At 41.0% G+C, this 21824-nt stretch overlaps 1 protein-coding gene and 1 long non-coding RNA gene across 25 annotated transcripts in view; one reads left to right on the top strand and one right to left on the bottom strand.

The window, feature by feature from the left end:
- Positions 1-21824, top strand: part of ITSN1 (intersectin 1) — a 236254-nt gene that overhangs the window by 10796 nt on the left and 203634 nt on the right. The window lies entirely within an intron of this gene.
- LOC122461845 overlaps positions 12235-21824 on the bottom strand; it is a 34300-nt gene continuing 24710 nt past the window's right edge. Inside the window, exons 2-3 of the long non-coding RNA XR_006284062.1 lie at positions 14391-14537; positions 12235-13931 (exon numbers count right to left, since the gene is read on the bottom strand). This is a non-coding gene — a long non-coding RNA (uncharacterized LOC122461845). The remainder of the gene's footprint in view (positions 13932-14390; positions 14538-21824) is intronic.

Raw genomic sequence — 21824 nt, 5'->3', positions numbered from 1 at the left:
GTTTGCAGTGCAAACAGATATCACTAAGAAAATGGGCTTGGGTGGATTTACTTAGTGACATCTGTTTGAGACAGACCTTCTTTTTAACTTTGTACTCAATAGTGCAGCTTGATTTCCTTTTGGAAAAGTTCTGGTAAGGTTTAGTTTTAATCTTATCTAGTGCACAAGACTTGTCCGGGGGGGTGGGGGAGGGGAAAGATGGGTAAGGAGGCTTATGGAGAATGTTAGTGAAAATATGAGCTGATTAGTAGTTGCAATCATATGGGTAATTAAATCTGGTTCATTAATACTTAGGAATCCTAAATCTGCATTTGAAACTTGTCACTACCATAGACACTGAAGGAAATCAGCTGTATGTATGGTCAGCCATAAGGCTTATTATGGGCTTGTTGCAAAACATGTTTTGTTGTCTTAAAATAAACAAGTGAATAACTTGTGTTACCACTTTGTGCCTCTAACTTCAGCTCTCAGCCTGGCAATAAAAGGGTCTTGGCATAATTTCTTAAAAAGCCTCCATGGTCCTCTCCAGTCGCTTTGCGGCGATTTAGTGCAAATAGTTCTAAGAGTGCCCACAAAATCAGATGCTAGCTTCAAACTTGTAACTGAAGATCCTTCACACAAGATGGATCAAACCTGCCATTCTGGTCAGATAAACATTGAGTTAGTACTTGAGTAACTGGCACCGGCACCAATGGTAATTGACCACTGAGTCAATTACTCTTCAGCCAGTAGATTTTAAACTTCTCTTGAGAAACTAACTAAAAAACAAAACCCACTACCTTCAATAAAATCAAGCCCAAGTGTATCATCTGCTGGAAATCAAAGCTACTGTTTCAATTTCTAGTTTCAGAAATATTCTTGGGTATTTTACCCCATCAATTTTGTGGGTCTTAGACAATATACCACCTGACCTAGTGAAGGCAGCAAAAACTGATTCTGAACTTATGCAGGGGGAAGAATAGGGGAAGTAACTGGACTGAAGAACAGTCTCACTGGTAAAGGATTGTTCTTTGTATCGGACATCATGTACCAGTGTCTGACTCTGCACCTGTTAGAAAGGAAAGTATTTCCTTTCTTACAGGGCTGTGAAGGTTTTGACAAATGGTCCTCTAGTTGAGAAACAAGTGGCAGTGTTGGGAAACCTGAATTAGTCATCAAAGGGAGTGGAGAAAGTTTGATAACAAGCAATTTTTTGGTTCTACAGTAGTACTTTTGGTATATGGTATCTGAAAAAATGCCTGACTCTGGAAGAATCACTGGGAACATTAGTCACCTGCCCAGACCAGGGCTATTAGTTTTAAGATACTGTGAGAGAACAATAGAAAAGCTTGAAAATGTTTTGGGAAAAGTCTTTAAAACTGATCTTAAGCCTAATTTGAGTTTTTGCTCTAATGCATGGCCGTGGAGACCCATTCTATAAGGTGCAGTTGACACCTTAGTTGTCAGAGTGAAATGTGGGGAAAGTCTGAGGTCAAGAAGGAGATCTTGGGTCAGGAGTTCCACCTTCTGAAAGCATAGGATTTTCCTTCTAGAATCCTGATGGTCATTGGGTCCGTTTTCTAGGGTTGAAAGGCTTAGTTGGGATGCTTGCAGGCCTGTGGCAGAGAGGCCATGTGTAAGGGACTGCGGAAGACTCTGTTACGGTCTAGCTAGGGGAAAACAGCTTTCTCGCGCCGATGGTCATTGTAGGACACAGAGAACCGGCTGTAACCAGCCCTTGGCCGGTTTCAATCGCCGCATATGGCCCTTTGCCAGTTAGAGGAAAACCCCTTAGGAAAGTACCTGATTATATATTCATGATATGTTAATGTGTAGTGCTTTTTTACTGCTTGTTGTCCACCCCTTCGTCGGACTCCATCCCAGACATAGCTCCGGTGTGCTGGGTTCCCCGCATCTGTGACAGCAATGCTTGGAGTCCCCGTTGCGGGCGTGTCACTTACTTTCAATAAAGCCAATAACTCGCTACTTTGCTGTGCGTAGGCCTTGTTCTTCCGGAGCATTCCTGCTAGGCCTTTTTGTGCCCAGAACACCATGTTTTAGTATACAGATGCACATCAATGTGCTTGAGACAGAGGCAATCCAGAAAACTTTCAAGGAATTCATACAGTGCAGGGACATCCTGGTAAAGTTGTTCTGGTACTGTGATGGTGATGTAACAATAAATGTAGAGGAGGAAAAGAAGTGCTTCACTGAAAGAGTAACATCTGGTAGGCAAAATGGCTATGCCAGATGTGTGTCCTTACTTTGGGAAGACCCTATTACATTGTATCTTGAAGTCTTCTTGTGCTCATGGCTTCACCTGTCTCTAGATCTGTCTTGTCTTCGGGAGTAATTCCAAACTGCCCTAGTTCTGTGATAGTTCTTAAAACTTCAGTGGATACCTTTTTTTCTATCTTGGGTGCGGAGACTAACATACTCTTTCCTCCCTCCCTGAAAAGGTAAACTTCTACTTGTTGGGAAGGTGTTTGGAACTTGTGTTCATATCATTTTGGTTTGAAAAATATTTTGGCAGCATCTTGCTTTGAAGCATTATGGCTTTTTGGATAAAGTCATAATGATTTTGGCAAAGTAATGGTAAATGTACTAAGCGCTCTTTCTCTCTCTTCCCCTCACCCTAATCTGGGGCAAGAAGCCAAGGGGATCTCCATTACTATTTTTCAATGGCTTATACTAACAGTGCAATAGGTGGATACTGTGACCCTGGGCAGTCTGAATTTGGTTACTCATATTTCTGGCGGGACTACAGCATTTTAGTATTATAGCTTACTTTCTCTTGCACCTCTAGATGATTCGTCTGTAAACTTAATTGTTTTAGCATTGTAGGAACACTCATTCCACAGTTAAGGTTGGAACTGGGTTTCTGTTTTAAGCTTGACATTTAATGTTGCTGTAAAAAACAACAGTCACATCTGCTTTAGAATTGGTAGGTATCATATATATGGTAGATTCCTTCCCTGCTTCTTGAAGTGAATGTCCATGCTAACAAAGGGGATCAAGAAAGACCGCTCAGGTGTTACTGATAGCACCCTACTGGTTGAGAAGGCTGTCTTTTTGTTTGTTTTTTGTTTTTGTGGATCTGATCAGCATGTCCACAAGCAAACCTGTTTTCCTGTTTATACAGAGAGTATCTCTCCCCAGGCCAAACCTATCACTAGAATCCAGATGGGCTAAACCTGAGTTCTTTATAATCTGTACAAATACCCTCTTCTCATTTAAACATAATCAATAATCTGGGGTTCAGGATATGGGCAAGATTGTCTGCGTACCTCATCTTTAGCTATCCTTCTAGAATTCCTTTAAGATGGCCTACCACTTGGAATAGCTGATTTAACCAGTACCCTTCAAACTGCAAGCAAAAGAACTAAGCACACACCTGACTCCACACTAAGGAGCCATTCGGGCAATATATTTTGTCACAAAATAGAATAGTGCAAATTATTGTCACCTTACAGACATTAAAAGAAAAGGAGTACTTGTGGCACCTTAGAGACTAACAAATTTATTTGAGCATAAGCTTTTGTGAGCTACAGCTCACTTCATCGGATCCAATGGATAAAGGATAAAAAGGATAAAAAAGGATTAAGCAATGATTGCAGTGTCAGAAGCTGCAGGTTTTTGTGAGGTTAATAATTTAAGACCCTATTTCTGTTTTGTTTTTAGTCTATTCAAAACAGAGATAAAGGTGCATTTTCTAGTATTCAAATTTCCAGCCACATAGGCAAAGCTTGAGAACCATAGGTTAGAGCACATATCCTGCATGTTTGTTTTAGTCCCCTCTTTAACTTCTGTCATATTCATGCTTTTTGTTCTTGAACCCTGAAGAATACTGGCTTAATCACCATAAAGTGAGATTTCTCTGCATGAACTGAAGTAAAAACCTGAACTGCTGCCATGTATCAAAAATCTTGTAGCTTAATACCGTTGTCACTGACCTCTCACTGTAAAAAGTGAGCGTGAGTAAATGGCCTAAAAGATGTCCATGCATCTCTTGGCAATGCTCTTTGGCAGGCCTTACTGAGGATTACTTGCTGCTGCTTTTTTTTTCCTCTGTAAACATATGCTGGAAAAAATTCTAGTGAACAATTTGAAGGAGTGTTGTTGTACCAAAACAAGGCTTTGCATTTAAAGGAACACCGTCTGAAACACTGTTTCTAAAACTGATACATGCAAGGGCTGAGCAAATGAGAAATGAAACCTGTTTGCATAGCAAATCTTGTCTCCATATGTGCAATTTTTTTGCTAGCATTTGTGAAAGGGGGCATTTACTTGTTTTCTCCTGGTTTGTGTGCACTAATGTGGTAACATAAGTATACTTGTACTGCTTTGGAAACCTACATGTATCTGTATAGATCCATGCCTTAAAGGAACCAGTAACTGATATAATCAGAGAGCTGTTGTAGCTTTAGAAATGTTAATATTATATTAAATTTGTGTTGTGTGTGTGTGTGTGTGTGTGTCAAATGAATGTTGTGACTTTTTTTTTAAAAAGGGGAAATATGCAGATGGTCTAACAATAATTGCCTTGTGATTCTTGCCCTGCCCCAATCCTACCTCTTCATGGTATCTGGTGTGATGGTTGACCATAGGTAGGCTTGGCAGAGGTGGAGGGTTTTTTTGCAGTTTATTTTTAAGAATTTTTTAATTGATTTTAAATTTTCACAGTTTTGAGAAATTATGGGGAGCAGTGTCAGATAATTATTTAACAAGTAGATGTTGAGATTTGAACAGTTAAGCTGCATAACTGTTAAAACACACATTGTCAACATCACATGTCAAAATATGCAAAGTAAAGATATCCTTAAATCAAACTCTTAAGTTCTCAAGCAGCATTTTTCTTACAATGCTTATCTGTATATTTTTATGGAAATATTTTGTGTGTGTGTGTGGTGAAATTATCAAGATGTACCAATAAAATCAAATCCTTTCAAACCGAATTTTAGGTTCTAAACAGCATGTAGCTAGCTAAAAACTGCCAATATGGTCAGAGCACTTGGCATATGTATATTTTTATCATGGCCATATTAGTTATTCCGTGTATATGTCTGTCTGATTCAGAACCCATTGTAACCTATATGTATGGCATCAGAAGACCCTTGAACATGATTTCTTATTGTTTTAAAGGCAAGCTCATCTTGAGGCCTACAAAAGTTCATACTCTCTTCTCTGTAGCTATAAATTCAACTTTTACTCCAAAGAGCCTATTATTTCATTGTGTTGCCACAGTTGTTTATAGTGCACAGTGTTAAATTCAGACTTCCTGAGGTAAGTGGGCTTGAAATTAGAGATGCTGTCAAGTTCTTGAGCTCTGTCACTTGATCTGCTGTTTGTATAAGACTAACAGTTTGCAGTGTTGCCAACTCAAGATTTTGTAGTAATTGTTATGATATATAATATTTTACTTAAAATCTCAGCTTCTTGAGACAAGTGACTATATGAAAATATTAGCTTTCAATGTAACAATTTTTTCTAGTCCAGTGGTTCTCAAACTGTGGGTCATGACCCTGTTTTAATGCAGTCGCCAGGGCTGACACTAGACTTGCTGGGTGGAGCCTGAGGCCAAAGCCCGAGCCCCACCACGCAGGGCCAAAGCCTGAGGGCTTCATCCTTGTGCAGCAGGGCTCAGGTTATAGGCACCCTGCCTGGGGCTGAAGCCCTTGGGCTTCAGATTTAGTCTCTCCACCCAGGGTGACGGGGCTCAGGCTTCAGTCCCCACTCCTAGGGTCGTGTAGTAATTTTTGTTGTCAGAAGGGGTTTGCGGTGCAATGAAGTTTGAGAATCCCATGTCTAGTCCATGTGGTTGCAGAGGAAAAAAATCGAAAATGTGACCCAAATGCCTCCTAAAATCTCAAATCAACAAAAAAAAAATTACAAAAATTGTTAGTCATGAGATTCTTAAGCCAGTCTTGTGATTCTCTGGGACCTGACTCATGATTTTTGAGCACTTGGGGTTGGCAATACTGACTCTATGTTGTACTATGGTATTACAGAGCTAGCTAGCTAGCATGAGTTGAGAAATTAGCTTGCCTGTGTAACTCCGCTCTGCCCTTCCAATAATACTGTTTTCTTTTCTATTCCCCCCAACTACATCCATTCATTTTTTCCATGTTGTTCCCAATGAAGAATACACCTCCAAGACACTATCCTCCATTCATGTCTCAAGACTTGCTCCTTCAGTGGTGCCCACAAGAAGTGAACTAACTCTTTAAAAAAACCACTTCTAATTGAATCACTAAGATGTGCACTTAACAAAGCTAAATAATTGTGATCTTGTTGTAACCCTTCTCCACTCTCACTCTTTTACTGTGAGTTGCTTCCCTCCATAATGTCATATATAAACTGTTTGGGGCATAGTTGATGTATTTTTACATGGACTAAAGTGTCAAGCACACTTTTGGGCACTCTGAAAGAGTAATAGCAGTGATACCACTCATCATAATGGCAAATAAGATCGTAAATGTTAATACACGTGGGCTTGTGACCTTCAAGACACATGGGGGTAGGGATCAGGGAAGTGCAAACAAGACTCAGGAAATGGAAGCTACACAAGTATATGAAGTATGACCTCATAGTCTTAATGCACCAAGTTTCCCCGCCCCTTAATTTTAAATCCCGCTTCTGCCACCAGTTTTTAGCTATGTCAATATAATGCACGGAGTGATCCCTGTTAGGGTGTTTGCACTCCCCTTGGTTGACTGACCCAACTCAGAGCAGTAGATCATCTCTCTTGAGAGCCCCCTCCTTCATGTCTGAGAACAAACCATGCAGCTGGCTCTACAGTCTTGTCTTCCCTGGGGTAAAAGATGTGTTGCTAACTTGAATTAAAATCCTAGTGAACTCAAGTTCACACACCATTTTTTCCTAGTGAAGACAGGTTAAGGTTCTGGAGTTGGACTATGTGCTGTGTGAGACTTTAGAGATCTTGTTCAAGGATTCCACTAGGGAGGCTTTTCAAAAAAATGAGATTCTTTGGGCTCCAGATGAGATTACAGTAGAACCTCCGAGGTACAAACACCAGAATTATGAACTGACCAGTCAACCACACACTTCATTTGGAACCAGAAGTACACAATCAGACAGCAGCAGAGACTCTTCTCCCCCCCCCCCCCCCGCCCCTCACCCCAAGCAAATACAGTACAGTAATGTGTTAAATGTAAACTACTTTAAAAAAAAAAAAGAGTAAAGGGAAAGCAGCATTTTTCTTTTGCATCATAAACTTTCAAAGTGGTATTATGTCAGTGTTAAGTTGTAAACTTTTGAAAGAACAACCATGGTGTTTTGTTCAGAGTTACAAACAACCTCTGTTGCCGAGGTATTCGTAACTCTGAGGTTTTGCTGAATGTGAATAGTGATACCATGGAGCAGACCTAGTAGAATATAAAACCCTCCCACCACTATAGGCAGAATATAGTTCTTTTCCCTGAAAGGCTAACCTGAACATTAATCTTCTTTTAAGACCTCTCTCTCAGCTCTGGTGTGTTTTTGTTTGTTTGGTTTTTTTCCATTTCCTTTGCTCTTTCTCCTGACTTCCCCTTTCAGGTACGTCTACACAGCAAAAACAAAACTAAGGTGCAGCAGTGAGTGTCCGAGCCTGGGTGAACTAACTTGGGCTTGCAGGACCCAATGTATGGGGCTAAAAAGAGCAGTGTAGATGTTTGGGCTCTGGCTGGAGCCTGGACTCAAACCTGGGGGTGGGGGTGGGGGCAGAGGGGAAGATCTCAGAGCCCAGGCTCCAGTTTTAGCCTGAACAGCTACACTGCTATATTTAGCCCTGCAAGGTTAGCCCCATGACCTTGAGTCAGTTGACCCAGGCTCTGAGACTTGCTGCCATGGGTCTTTTTGTTGCATAGCCATACTCTGTTCTTTTGCCACTTACGTCTGTCTCCTCCTGACCACCTGAAGCCTTGGTGAGTTGGTCTGCTATGCCTCTGACATCCTCCAGATTTTTCCATAGCACACTTCTTCCACCAAGTCTAAATACCATAGTAATCTATTTTAATGTTTCAGGTTAAAAACTTAATTTAGAACTTTCAGGCTTTCTAACTGTGTAGCTTTCTCAAATACGTGTTCCCATGTATATTTTTCCTTAAGTACCTGAATTGATAGATATGTACACCATTAACTATAGCTTAAAGTGTAAGGTTCAGTGTACCTTTTCAGCAGGGGGAATGATCTTATTTTCCTTTAAAACACTGAATTGCCCAGTGGTGGGAATTCCTATGTAGCTTGGCGTGTCTAAGTTAAACTATTTGGAGATAATGAAGATACCAGAAAGGCTTAGGAAAAGTTTATCAAATGGGCACAGTAACTCAAATTTTGAAACTCCCTATTATCTGCTAAGTGTCCCTGTGTGATTTGAAGCATATAAAATTTTGTGGATGGACATGGTTTTAGCAAAGTTAGATGGGGGACAAAAGCAAACTATATCTGTTTTGAGAACTCGTAACAAATCATGTCAGCATCTGTTGTCCACTTTGCTTGTATGTTACAACCTACAGACAACAGATAAGGGGTCTGATGCAAGTATTCTTCCTCCATCTGGAAACCCTTACCACTCTTTGAGAACTAACGCAATATGAAAAATAAGTGAGCTACTACTTTACAGATGTCCTCTTTGAGATTTTCATCTGTATATGACACTGACCTCTCCTCTCATTACGTTTTTCCTTTCTCTTGTGGGAAAGAAAATCTGTCAATTTTAAACATTGGAATTTTGGGAGGTGCTCGGATACCATGGGCGCCATATAAAAATCTACCTGTATCTCTCTCCTATCCAGCTTGACACCATAAGGGAGGCTAAAATGCTAACTGAATCACACAAGTTTTATCTGATCTACTTTTGAGAAAACTGAGCTTGTGCAGTTACCGAAAGGTTTGTAAAACAACTCTACCCCTAACTTCTCTAGTAATCAATTTTGTCAATGACCATAAACTATAAAGTCATAATTACAGTATGTGGGTCACTTCATAGCCTTGAAGTGGTATACATAACTTTTACAAATTCTTATAGGCAATTTGTGTAATCATGCCGTTAACCAAGAAAAAAGAAAAGTGTCGAACACTGTCTTGCAGGAGGCACTCAGCATTTCATGTGATCTGGTCCCTTGATTCGATTTGGAAGCCAGTTATCCAAATGTCACTAAACAGAGACCTAGTGTAGCTTAAATTTAAAAGGCTCATGCCCCATGAATCTTGGGAGGCATCTCTGCCGCAACCAGGCTAAAACTGGCTCATTGGGGACTAACAATCCAAGACTCGTTGGTTTTGAGAGGTGCGGTTAGTGCATGTCTGGTAAGCCTTCAGTTTGGGGGAGGATGGCAGACTGTGCTATCTCACGTGGAGCACAGGATGTAGGGAGGTGGAGATAGGGAATTATCTTTTTCTCTAAGCACCTGGCTATATGCCGCACCCCTTTCTTATAGATCTCTTAAAGTCAGCAGGGCTCTTTTTCTGCAGAGCTTACATATTCAGGAGTTTGTTAGGGAGAAGCAGGGGCCTTGGATATGTGTGATGTTCCTCTCTGGTGTTATCTGGACCGGTGATCTGTTAGGTCATGCCAATCCTTGACTCTGGGAGTCAGCCTTACCCTGCTCTGCTCTGCCTCTGGCATGTAAGCTGCTCCCAGCTACTTGCAACCAAGTGACACTAGCTGATATCTCCAGTCCCAAACACAATCCTAGGAACCTACATCTTGCAGGGTCCAGTTATACCCACTGGATGCTGCAAGCTTATGAGTTTGTGAATTTAACAAAGAAATTGATATATAGCAGGTTTGTTATCCCAAGGGGAGTCTGACACGCTTCAAACCAAATGCACTGCTTCAGGTAGAATAAACAAACAAATTTATTAACTACAAAGACATGCTTTGACTTATAATTACTTTAAAAAAAATCTAACAAGTCAGATTTAGTCAAATGAAATAAAAGCACAATGCATTCTAAGCTGATCTTAACACTTTCAATGCCCTTATAAACTTAGATGCTTCTTACCACAAGCTGGCTGGTTGCCTCTCAGCCAGCTTTGATCAGCACTTCAGTCAATTGGTGTGGTGTCTGTAGATGTAGGTGGAAGAGAGAGGAAGAGCATGGCAAAGTCTCTCCCTTTTATCATGTTCTTTATTCCCTCCTGGCTTTGCAGCCTCCTCCCCTCCTCAGAGTCAGGTGAGCATTACCTCGTTGCAGTCCCAAACTGACCAAAGGAAGCAGGGTGACTCACTCGAGTGTCCAACAGATCCTTTGTTGTTACCTATGCCAGTGTCCTTTGTTCCTGTGAGGCTGGGCTGGGTTTGTCCCATACATGCCCTGCTGAGGTGTGAACTGCTCCTCTGCTTCTGGAGAGTTTTTGCCTAGGCTTTTTTTAAGCCATGAAGATACATTTTCAGCCTCATAACTATATACATGAAATTACAACCTATAACATTACTATAACAATGATTACTATACCATTACCATAACAGTAATGCTCAGTACATCATGAACTTTCTGAGGACACCTGACATGACAAACTTAACATTAGATACCACCAGTCGTTATAAGGATGAACATGGGGTGCTGGGTGTTTCTCTCCCCCACACTCAAGGTACAGAACGTCACAAGGTATTCTTCCTTCTCCACCACCTCCCAACCCCCCCCCCCCCAAAAAACAAAACAAAACAAAACCACCAAAACAAAACCAAAAAAACCCTCTCAAAGCCTGATGAAGCTTGGTCATCTGAGCTAAAACTGAATCGGTCATCTGACAGTCCTAAATAGAAATGTCCATCTCAGTTTTGGGCTTAGTGATGGGTTGTCAGCCCTCTTCAGGAACTTCTGAGCCTGACAGGGCTATAGGAGATGACTAATGGACCCCTACAAGTGTGTAAGGGTTTGCGAGGAGGAAGCCCAATGATCTTTGTAAATTTTGTAGGAGGGTGTGATAGGCCCTCAATAAGCATGCTAGGGCTTACAGTGTGGATTGGGGGCCCCAGTGAGCTGATTGTGGAGGGAGCAGTAGAGTCCCAAGGTCTGCAGGAAGAATCAAATGTGCCCTCATTTTTCATGTTCCCTATCCTTCCTCCTCTCTCTGCTGGCACTTTTGTCTGTGCTCCCCACACACCCCGTAGATCTCCTAAACTCTATAGGAAGTGAGAAGCTGAGGAGGTATTAAGTGAAGGTTTTTTCATAATTTTAATAGTGAACAACCTGCCATTATCCCAGATAGGAATGTACATATGGCAGGGGAACATGGAATGCTTTGTGCATGGATTATAGTGTTGAGAACATCAGTAGTAGCTGTGAATGTGCATATAGGTGGGCATTAATCAATTAACCTTTAACAGAAACATGAAAATTTGAGTTGTAATGTGTTAAGACACTAGCAGGCTTGTAATCATAATCCTGTGTTTTCACTATGTGAATCTCTCAGAAGTTTGAAACTGAGATTTGTTTCTTAACTAACTTCCTAGATCTGCTGGGTTTCTGAAACTATATTCTTTTATCATGCAACAGAACTTGTTTGATCTTCTTAGATCAGGGATTCCCAAACTTGGTTCGCGGCTTGTTCAGGGTAAGCCCCTGGTAGGCCACAAGATGCTTAGTTTACCTGAGTGTCCGCAGGTACAGCCGCTCGCAGCTCCCAGTGGCTGCGGTTCACTGTTCCCAGCCAATGGGAGCTGTGGGAAGCAGCGTGGGCCGGGCCACAGCTTCCCCACAGCTCCCATTGGCCGAGAAGGGCTAACCACGGCCACTGGGAGCTGCTAGTGGCCGTACCTTCAGACTCTCAGGTAAACAAAGTGTCTCGTGGCCCGTCGGGGGCTTACCCTGAACAAGCCGTGAACCAAGTTTGGGAACCCCTGTCTTAGAAGGAGGCAACCTCACAGCACACTTTAACTCAAAGTGCCAAAATCTTAATTTATTATTACTGCGTTCCAGGGTGGATTTGTTCAACTAAAAGCAATTTAAGTCACTTATTTTAGTCGTAATTTAAATAATCAAGCAGGAAACCTTGATTTAGATAATCAGTTTTTAACTGTGTTTTGCATTTGTACTTTTTAGTTATTTTCCTAAAGAAAGATTGATTCTCATTAGTTGGTAACCATTAAATCAGGTTGATTTTCACCTAAATACAACCTTCATATTAAATTTTGTTGCTTCTTTTGCTAAACTGGGCACTATATCTGCACAAATTTATTTAGGTGATTACATTGCATTTATTCAGGTTCTGAATTTTTACTATTTTTATTATGACAGAAAATTGTGAATGATGCATTTCTTATTTACTTGATGATTAATTTATTTATTCATGATTTGTGCCAAGCTCTGTTTGGATGGAAATTCAATTGAAAATGCTGTGTATTTTTAATTTTTTTTATTAACTAAAACTATCTTAAATGTGCTAAATACTTTGATATTTTTTCTTATGCAAGTTTTGCATTAAAAACTGATTTATTAAACAAAGGAAGTCTCTGTAATTAATGAATTGAACTGATTGTTTCTGATCACCATGCTGTTAAAGATTTTAGAACAAGTTAATCTGACCCTCTCACATCTAGGTTTTTATTCATAGTTTGGAAGAGGAAAAAACCCTTCCCTACTTTTCAATCCAAATTTGGTTCTTAACTTTTAATGACCTACTCATCGAACTGGACTAGTTTAGTAAACAAACAAAGAAAATATTTCCTCTTTATCTGTAGGAAAGGCTGCTGCTGTGAAAAGCAGATTTAGTGCTTCAACAAACTGTTTCCAGGTGCTTAGTCAATGATTTCCACCAGTTCAGTGGTTTGACTTGGCAGCAAATATGTACTGCTTAATATTTTTTTTATTTAATTTAAGCCTTAACATAAATTGTCAATTTCAAATTTAATTCTAAATAGGCTTATTTTTTAAAATTAACCCATACTTTATTTAAATTGGATTTGTATTTAATTTTTTTTTTAATCCACCCTGCAGGAGTCTCTCATTTCTAGGTGCTGAAAACAGATTTATTGGAATGCCCAAAAGGAACATAAATCTAATGGACCTAAGATTTGAAACCTACAGTAAACAAGCCACCAACAGCACTAATTCCTTTATCCTCTTATTGAAAGGAATTTTTGTCCTTTAAAGGGATTGACAAAGCTTGCCACTTCCTTAATGGGATATATGGAGACCGCTGCTACACATCACTCAAACACGAAGGGCTGATATTATCTAAGAGCTTCATATTGTTTCAGTTCAGAAAAATTTCTTGGGCATGTACTAATCAATGTGAAAAATGCATGTTACCCCAAAGTTATGACCACTGTTAATTAAAGGAATAGATCTTGTCAATATAGTAATACATATGTTGTACCATTTTTCTTTGCTAATTTCACTCCATTCCTTTTTATAGATGATAGTTTTTTCTGCATTATTTTCAGTGCTCCCTCCCCTCCCTTATCTCTATCTATATTATGTTCTTTATCCCTCCAGACCACTTGCCCTGCCCCCTCTCACATAGGGCCTGAAATATTTTTACTTACACCTAATAGAAGTGCAGGAGACAACTGGCTGGGGTCCCTGATCTGCTGTAAAAAAGTGGTATGATTTCTACCATGATGCTGTCCCCGAGATCCAGCCTCACTAGCTGGATGCTAAAAAAAAAAAAATAAGTTGTATATTCTGATTAACTTTGAAGCCTCCCTTTCTGTTTTTACCAGCAGTTATTGTCATTCCCTCCTGAAATCCTTGTTGCTGCTGTGGAGAAGGTGTTAGTGGTAGGTGTCAGTTACTAATCTTCACAGATCTTGGGTCTTTCGGAGCTTTTCATTGAATATCTTGAGTACCTGCCTCTGCTGCTACTCTTAACTTCCACGGGAGCAAAATTGATATGATTCTTGTCACTTCCCCTAGTTGCCTTTCTTTCTGACCAGATATGTCAGTTTTCACTTTGCTGCAGCTTGGGAAATCTCTGAACAGCAGGAGAGGCATTACAGGTCTCTGTAGATGAATGAAGATGATACATTAATTTATGCTTTCTTCACATATGGAAGCTTTCTTTACAACCCTAAACGATTTGAAACATATTTGAAAAACACAATCTTAAATTCTGCAGAATTAATGGAATGCACCCCCACATTCTCTTGGGAAAGGTTTTTAATCACTATGGGGTGAATGGATCTGTGAAGCCTTGTATTTCTTTCTTTGAGTATAAACTAGGTTTGAAGATGACCTAAACTGGTCTGTTGCCTTATACCATTTCATATTACAAAAGCTGTTCCCCAAACACTATTTCTCTCTCTATCCCTTTGCATGTGGCTGTTGCCAGGTTCAGAAGTTAAGCTGAATTGTTTTTGCTCTGCCATAAAACTTGATCTTTTTTAAACAACTGACAGTATTCTAACAGGCATCCCTAAAAGATGAAGCAAATAGAAAATGGATTTGTTTTTTGGCACTTACCTTGCTCTACAGCTATTCTTCACCCATTTCATTGCAGGAGGGAGAGTGGGAGGTGTGTTCCAAAGTAACGTTGTAAACAGGACAGTAAATAGATGATATATCAGCAGTGTCAGTTCAACTTCAATGCACTTCTCTTTCAGCTTATCACTGCAGATAGGCAGAATCAGGAAAAAGTAATTTTTTTTAATAGCTTTCTCAACTCTTTTAGTGTAATCACAAGAGTATGAACTTCTAAACGGGACAATACCTGATCCCATGTTCCTCAGTGGGTCACTCGCTAGGGCTTGTCTATACTACCTGCCGGATTGGCGGGCAGTGATCAATCAACCCCCGCTAGATCAATCGCGTCTAGTATAGGCGCGATAAATGGACCGCTGAGCGCTCTCCTGTCGACTCTGGTACTCCATCAGAACAAGAAGCGCAAGCGGAGTCGATGGGAAAACGTCAGCTGTCGACTTATCACAATCTAAGTATGTCAACTTCAGCTACGCTATTCATGTAGCTGAAGTTGTGTATCTTAGATCGACCCTGCATGGTAGTGTAGACGAGCCTTAAGGTTCTGAACATGCTGCCACTTAATATCAGAGGTGACATTGTCATACTGTCTGGTATAAGAAAACACTTTTTTCACATACAGCCAGGAACCTGACTCTGCTTCTTCAGCCACTTATGAAAACTAATGCTACAGGAAGCCACAAGAGAACCCAGTATCATTTTTTTCCTCAGCATTAAGCTAACAAACGAATATATTTACATTAAAATTGCTGGTTTCAGAATTGCAGCCGTGTTAGTCTGTATTCGCAAAAAGAAAAGGAGTACTAGTGGCACCTTAGAGACTAACCAGTTTGAGCATAAGCTTTCATGAGCTACAGCTCACTTCATCAGATGCATTCAGTGGAAAATACAGTGAGGAGATTTATATACACAGAGAACATGAAACAATGGGTGTTATCATACACACTGTAAGGAGAGTGATCTCTTAAGATGAGCTAATACCAGCAGGAGAGCAGGGGAGGGGGGGAGAAAACCTTTTGTAGTGATAATCAAGGTGGGCCATTTCCAGCAGTTGACAAGAACATCTGAGGAACAGTTGGGGGGGGGGGGAATAAACATGGGGAAATAATTTTACTTTGTGTAATGACCCATCCACTCTCAGTCTCTATTCAAACCTAAGTTAATTGTATCCAGTTTGCAAATTAATTCCAATTCAGCAGTCTCTTGTTGGAGTCTGTTTTTGAAGTCTTTTTGTTGTAATATTGCGACTTTTAGGTCTGTAATCAAGTGACCAGAGAGATTGAAGTGTTCTCCGACTGGTTTATGAATGTTATAATTCTTGACATCTGATTTGTGTCCATTTATTCTTTTACGTAGAGACTGTTCAGTTTGACCAATGCACGTGGCAGAGGGGCATTGCTGGCACATGATGGCATATATCACACTGGTAGATGTGCAGGTGAAGGAGCCTCTGATAGTATGGCTGATGTGATTAGGCCCTATGAATGTGTCCCCTGAATAGATATGTGGACACAGTTGGCAACAGGCTTTGTTGCAAGGATAGGTTCCTGGGTTAGTGGTTCTGTTGTGTGGTGTGTGGTTGCTGGTGAGTATTTACTTCAGGTTGGGGGGCTGTCTGTAGGCAAGGACTGGCCTTTCTCCCAAGATCTGTGAGAGTGATGGGTCGTCCTTCAGGATAGGTTGTAGATCCTTGATGATGCGTTGGAGAGGTTTTAGTTGGGGGCTGAAGGTGATGGTTAGTGGCGTTCTGTTATTTTCTTTGTTGGGCTAGTCCTGTAGTAGGTGACTTCTGGGTAGTCTTCTGGCTCTGTCAGTCTGTTTCTTCACTTCAGCAGGTGGGTATTGTAGCTGTAAGAATGCTTGATAGAGATCTTGTAGGTGTTTGTCTCTGTCTGAGGGGTTGCAGCAAATGCGGTTGTATCGTAGAGCTTGGCTGTAGACAATGGATTGTGTGGTGTGATCTGGGTGAAAGCTGGAGGCATGTAAGTAGGAATAGCGGTCAGTAGGTTTCCGGTATAGGGTGGTGTTTATGTGACCATCGTTTATTAGCACCGTAGTGTCCAGGAAGAGGATCTCTTGTATGGACTGGTCCAGGCTGAGGTTGATGGTGGGATGGAAATTGTTGAAATCATGGTGAAATTCCTCAAGGGCTTCTTTTCCATGGGTCCAGATGATGAAGATGTCATCAGTATAGCGCAAGTAGAGTAGGGGCATTAGGGGACGAGAGCTGAGGAAGAGTCGTTCTAAGTCAGCCATAAAATGTTGGCATACTGTGGGCCCATGCGGGTACCCATAGCAGTGCCACTGGTTTGAAGGTATACATTGTCCCCAAACGTGAAATAGTTATGGGTGAGGACAAAGTCACGAAGTTCAGCCACGAGGTTTGCCGTGATATTATCGGGGATACTGTTCCTGACTGCTTGTAGTCCATCTTTGTGTGGAATGTTGGTGTAGAGGGCTTCTACATCCATAGCGGCTAGGATGGTGTCTTCAGGAAGATTACCGATGGATTGTAGTTTCCTCGGGAAGTCAGTGGTGTCTCAAAGATAGCTGGGAGTGCTGGTAGTGTAGGGCCTGAGGAGGGAGTCTACATAGCCAGACAATCCTGCTGTCAGGATGCCAATGCCTGAGATGATGGGGCGTCCAGGATTTCCAGGTTTATGGATCTTGGGTAGCAGATAGAATACCCCTGTTCGGGGTTCCAGGGTTGTGTCTGTGTGGATTTGTTCTTGTGCTTTTTCAGGGAGTTTCTTGAGCAAATGGTGTAGTTTCTTTTGGAATTAATTTGCAAACTGGATACAGTTAACTTAGGCTTGAATAGAGACTGGGAGTGGATGGGTCATTACACAAAGTAAAACTATTTCCCCATGTTTATTCCCCTCCCCACCCCCCACTGTTCCTCAGAGGTTCTTGTCAACTACTGGAAATGGCCCACCTTGATTATCACTACAAAAGGTTTTCTTACCCCCACCCCCTGCTCTCCTGCTGCTATTAGCTCATCTTAAGTGATCACTCTCCTTACAGTGTGTATGATAACACCCATTGTTTCATGTTCTCTGTGTATATAAATCTCCCCACTGTATTTTCCACTGAATGCATCCGATGAAGTGAGCTGTAGCTCACGAAAGCTTATGCTCAAATAAATTGGTTAGTCTCTAAGGTGCCACAAGTACTGCTTTTATTAAAATTGCTGTTTACTTTGTTCTTTATCTTCTTCCTGCAATGGACACTGCATTCCTGACAGCATAATTGTGTTAAAATAGCAGAGTGCTTTAGTTCCCTATCAGACCACGTTTTGGGAGGGATTTTCAAATTTTTTTTTTTTTTTTCCAGAAGTCCCTTTTCCTATATAGTCTCAGACTGTGTGGGCTTTTAGCAAATTCCACCTCAAATTAGGTTGGATTTAAAGGAAAATACACTTTTTTTGTACTGAGGAGCTTTCCTGAGTAGGATCCAGGACCCCCAATTGTCTGAGTTTCAGAGCTGAGGTCAAGAAGAAAACTTAAGAATCACTTGTGCTTTAAAATGGAGAGTAATAAAGTTTAAATAACTAATCCTCAGGCAATGTGAAGTATATCACATTTGAGATCTTATTCTATATAGCCCTCAAATAGTCGTTACTTGAATGTATTAGTGTCTTTAAATATTCTGCTAGCAGCTAGTGGCTGCAGCAAGTGGTTATATAGCCAACATGAGGAGAGGGCTCTAAAGGTACATTTTGCCTTGTACCCTCTGCAGTGCGTATGGAATTCACAAGATGAAACTGATTCGCTGATTTTGTATGCACCAACCCTTTTACATTAAGATCTTTGTTTCAGCCTTAGTATGGTATCTCTCACTGTCAGAATTGTTTTTTGAGGCTGTGCACACTACAGCTTATGTCACTCAGCGGTGCAAATGAGGTGTCTCTCCTACCCCTACCCCCACCCGAGCGACGTAAGTTACACCGACAGCGTGCTATCTGTGGGCTGCTGCAGGGTCTGTAGTGTAGCCATAGCCTTAGTCTCCTTGGACCATAAATATCATGCTGAAAACGTATTCACTTTGTTACTTCCTTCGTAGTTCTTCTGCTGAGTCCTCTCCCGGCCTTTTATGTGGCATATGATTGAAGGTCAAAATTTAATAATCTTTGCCAGAGTGAGTGGACGCATGCTTTCATTCAAGGAATTAAAATGGACTTTCTGATTCAGAAAGCTTTTTGTGTGTTTATGCTTTTCAGAATGCTGTGAATGAGAATTCAGTTTTTTACGTAGGCTGTAAATATTTCCCACAAAAGGGGCAGGATCATCAACATCTGGAACACTGTTTTAAAATAAGTTAATAAGCTTACTGCAGCATAGCCATTTAAATTCTTCCTTGTAACCAAAAAAGATTTAACCTCTGGTCTGTGCAAATGGACATGGCCCAGTGTAAGCAGATATAGATGTGAAGTCAAAATTGCTATATATTTGCATTCAGTGATTAAAAATTCATAACAAGTGTACTGTTTCTTGAAGGAAAACCACTGTTCGTTCTTTGTAGTTGGTATACAGTCTCCTTGCAGCTTTGGGGGCAGCCTGTATATTGCTGGTATATGGCCAAATCCAACCTACTGAAGTCTGGTAGTCTGTTCTGCATCAGTAGCTTCATAGGACATGCTAAGGCTTTCTTTGCAGAATGAGGATTCTTTAAACCCAGCTTACTGGAAAAAGTAGAAAACATTGCTTCTGAGTTCTCTTGTCAAATATGGCCCTCAAACTGAAATTAGGTTTATCCAAAGATTCTGTTGCGAAGCAGTGCTACAACTCCCTCCTCTTGCAGGCTTAGTGAAGACAAAATATCCAACAAACATCCAGAAATGGAAATTATTTTTCTGCACCTTAGTAGCATAAACAGACTTTTTTTTCTATTTTACTCTTATGCTAAAGAGCAAGCCTTCTCTCGAAAGGATCTACACTGTGGCACAGGCCACTCAGTGTGTTGAGGAATGGCCCCCTGAGCAGCAAGTCAGTTTCCAGCTCTTGCTGACAGTCAGGGGCAGCAGAGGCATACATACCTTCAACACCTCTGCAACCCTGTGTGTCAGCTGCTACTGGGTTTGTCTGCTTTGTTTCATTAAAAGGAACTTTGGATGTTGGTGGGAGGGAACACAATGGTAGTAAGTGGACTGTGAGGTAAGGAGGGGTGTAGAATAACCAGGGTTGGTTAAATATTTTTGGCAGCTTGCAAAATTATATGAAAGGGAAAGGTGGCAATTTCAGTTACAGCAGAGCAGTAGCTCTGCTGTAATTAAGTTTTAAGTTTAAATCTCCATGTCAGCACAAACTAACTAATGCTCCAAAAGTGTGAAATGCACATATGCTGCAGGACTAGGGGTTTCTGGAAGCCAAAGGTTTGCAGACCATCTACTATCACAGAAGCTGGGTAGCTCAAGGTGTGAAAAGGTGTTGTCTTTGCTCTCTACGTGAATTCTGCGGGGTCTCCTTTTAGGAAGCTTTGCCCAGACATCAAAATTTCTGGCTTAAGTGAGATATTAAAATCCACATGCAGATTCTGATTGTTACTTCCACAGTATTGTTCAAGAAATTAGCATTAATTAGAGATAAGAGGAAGACTCAAGTAAGCAGTTAAGATTGTGACGTTGCACTCCATATGTTTTATGGAAATATGCTAACTAGTGTGAATATAATATAATGTCTTCTGCAGTTTCCACAGTATGCATCCGATGAAGTGAGCTGTAGCTCACAAAAGCTTATGCTCAAATAAATTGGTTAGTCTCGAAGGTGCCACAAGTACTCCTTTTCTTTTTGCGAATACAGACTAACACGGCTGTTACTCTGAAACCTGTGAATATAATGTAACTGGAATGTGCTTCATGCAAAACATCTCTTATAAGGTATCATTACAAAACTTATCTACTGAGTGTGTTCATCCTATTTGTATGAATGTATCATTCTTGTATCTAAAACTAGAAATATGTCGTATTACTCTGAGGTCCTATTGTACTTATGCAAAAAGTGTGGGCCATTAATGATGGCTTAGGATCTTGATGGCTCCCGTTGACTAGGACAATTGGTTGTGAATGGGTTTATTACGTGCAAGCCTTCCTGTGTAGTGAGGTGGGTAATGAAGAATGAGGTCTTACAGTGACATGTGACCATATCACGTGATACTGGAATCCATCTTAAACCTGGTGCTTTTCCATTTAGAAGGAGAGATGGGAACCCAGAGAGACAAAAGATTCCCGCATTGTGCCAAAGATATAAAAGGGGGTGGAACAGAACAAAGGGGGCTGCCAGTCATGAGAAATCCCTTAGTTACCACCTGAGCTGGGACTAACTAGGACTGTACTAGGGGAAAGGATTGGGCCCAGACTAGGAAAGAGTCAAGTCTGTGAAAGAAGCTTATTGGAACATCTCTGAGGGTGAGATTTACCTGTATTCAGTTCTTAATGTATTAGGCTTAGACTTGCGTGTTTTGTTTTATTTTGCTTGGTAACTTATTGTTCTGTCTTTTATTACTTGAAACCACTTAAAGCCTACTTTTTATACTTAATAAACAAAAGTGATTTTCTTAACCCAGAGTAAGTGATTAATACCTGGGGGAGCAAACATCTGTGCATATCTCTCTCTGTGTTACAGAGGGCAATTTATGAGTTTACCCTGTCTAAGATTTATACAGAGTAAAACGGATTTATTTGGGGTTTGGATCCCATTGGGAGTTCGGTATCTGGGTGCTAGAGACAGGAGTACTTGCTGAGCTGTTTTCCGTTAAGTCTGCAGCTTTGGGGGCATGGTTCAGACCCTGGGTTTGTGTTGCAGCAGGCTAGCGTGTCTGCCTCAACAAGACAGCGTTCTGGAGTCCCAAACTAGCTCAGAGGTAGTTTCAGCACATCAGGTGACAGTCCCAAGGCGGTCTCTGTGACTGAACCCGTCACATAGATAATATAATCATGCTTCTCAATCGTTTCCTGAACAGTGGGACTGAGTGTGATCAAAGGAAAGCAAGTTGCTCTGTCACTTAGTCCAGGGATTCTTGATACACATTCCCTCTAACACGAGTCGCTTATAATATTTTTATATTTTTAACATTTTTGAAGCAGAGCTAGGGAATATGGGGGATCGGCAGTGAAGGGTAGTTGGGGAGGTGAGGGAGAGGAGTTGGGAAGAGTGCCGGTTGAGGGGCTTGGCTTCACTGGGCTGTGCTCTGGCATACCTACCGAGAAAACAGCATATTCTTTGACTCCCTACAGTGACAATCCCTACAGGATTGTCCAATCACTGTCTTTGAAAACCCCAGGTTGACCAGAGCTTTGATGAAGAAATTGGTTTCCAAAAGTAGTTTCTCTGCCATCCTTCAACTAATAAAGGACCCTCCTCAAAGGGACCCTTTCTATCTGAGTGCTCAGAAGTGCTGGCAGAGCAGAACCATAAGGAGGAA

The sequence above is a fragment of the Chelonia mydas genome, chromosome 1 (genome assembly GCF_015237465.2).
Source record: "Chelonia mydas isolate rCheMyd1 chromosome 1, rCheMyd1.pri.v2, whole genome shotgun sequence".
In the NCBI taxonomy this organism is placed as follows: domain Eukaryota; kingdom Metazoa; phylum Chordata; order Testudines; family Cheloniidae; genus Chelonia; species Chelonia mydas.
This window is presented reverse-complemented; position numbering and strand designations above follow the sequence as displayed.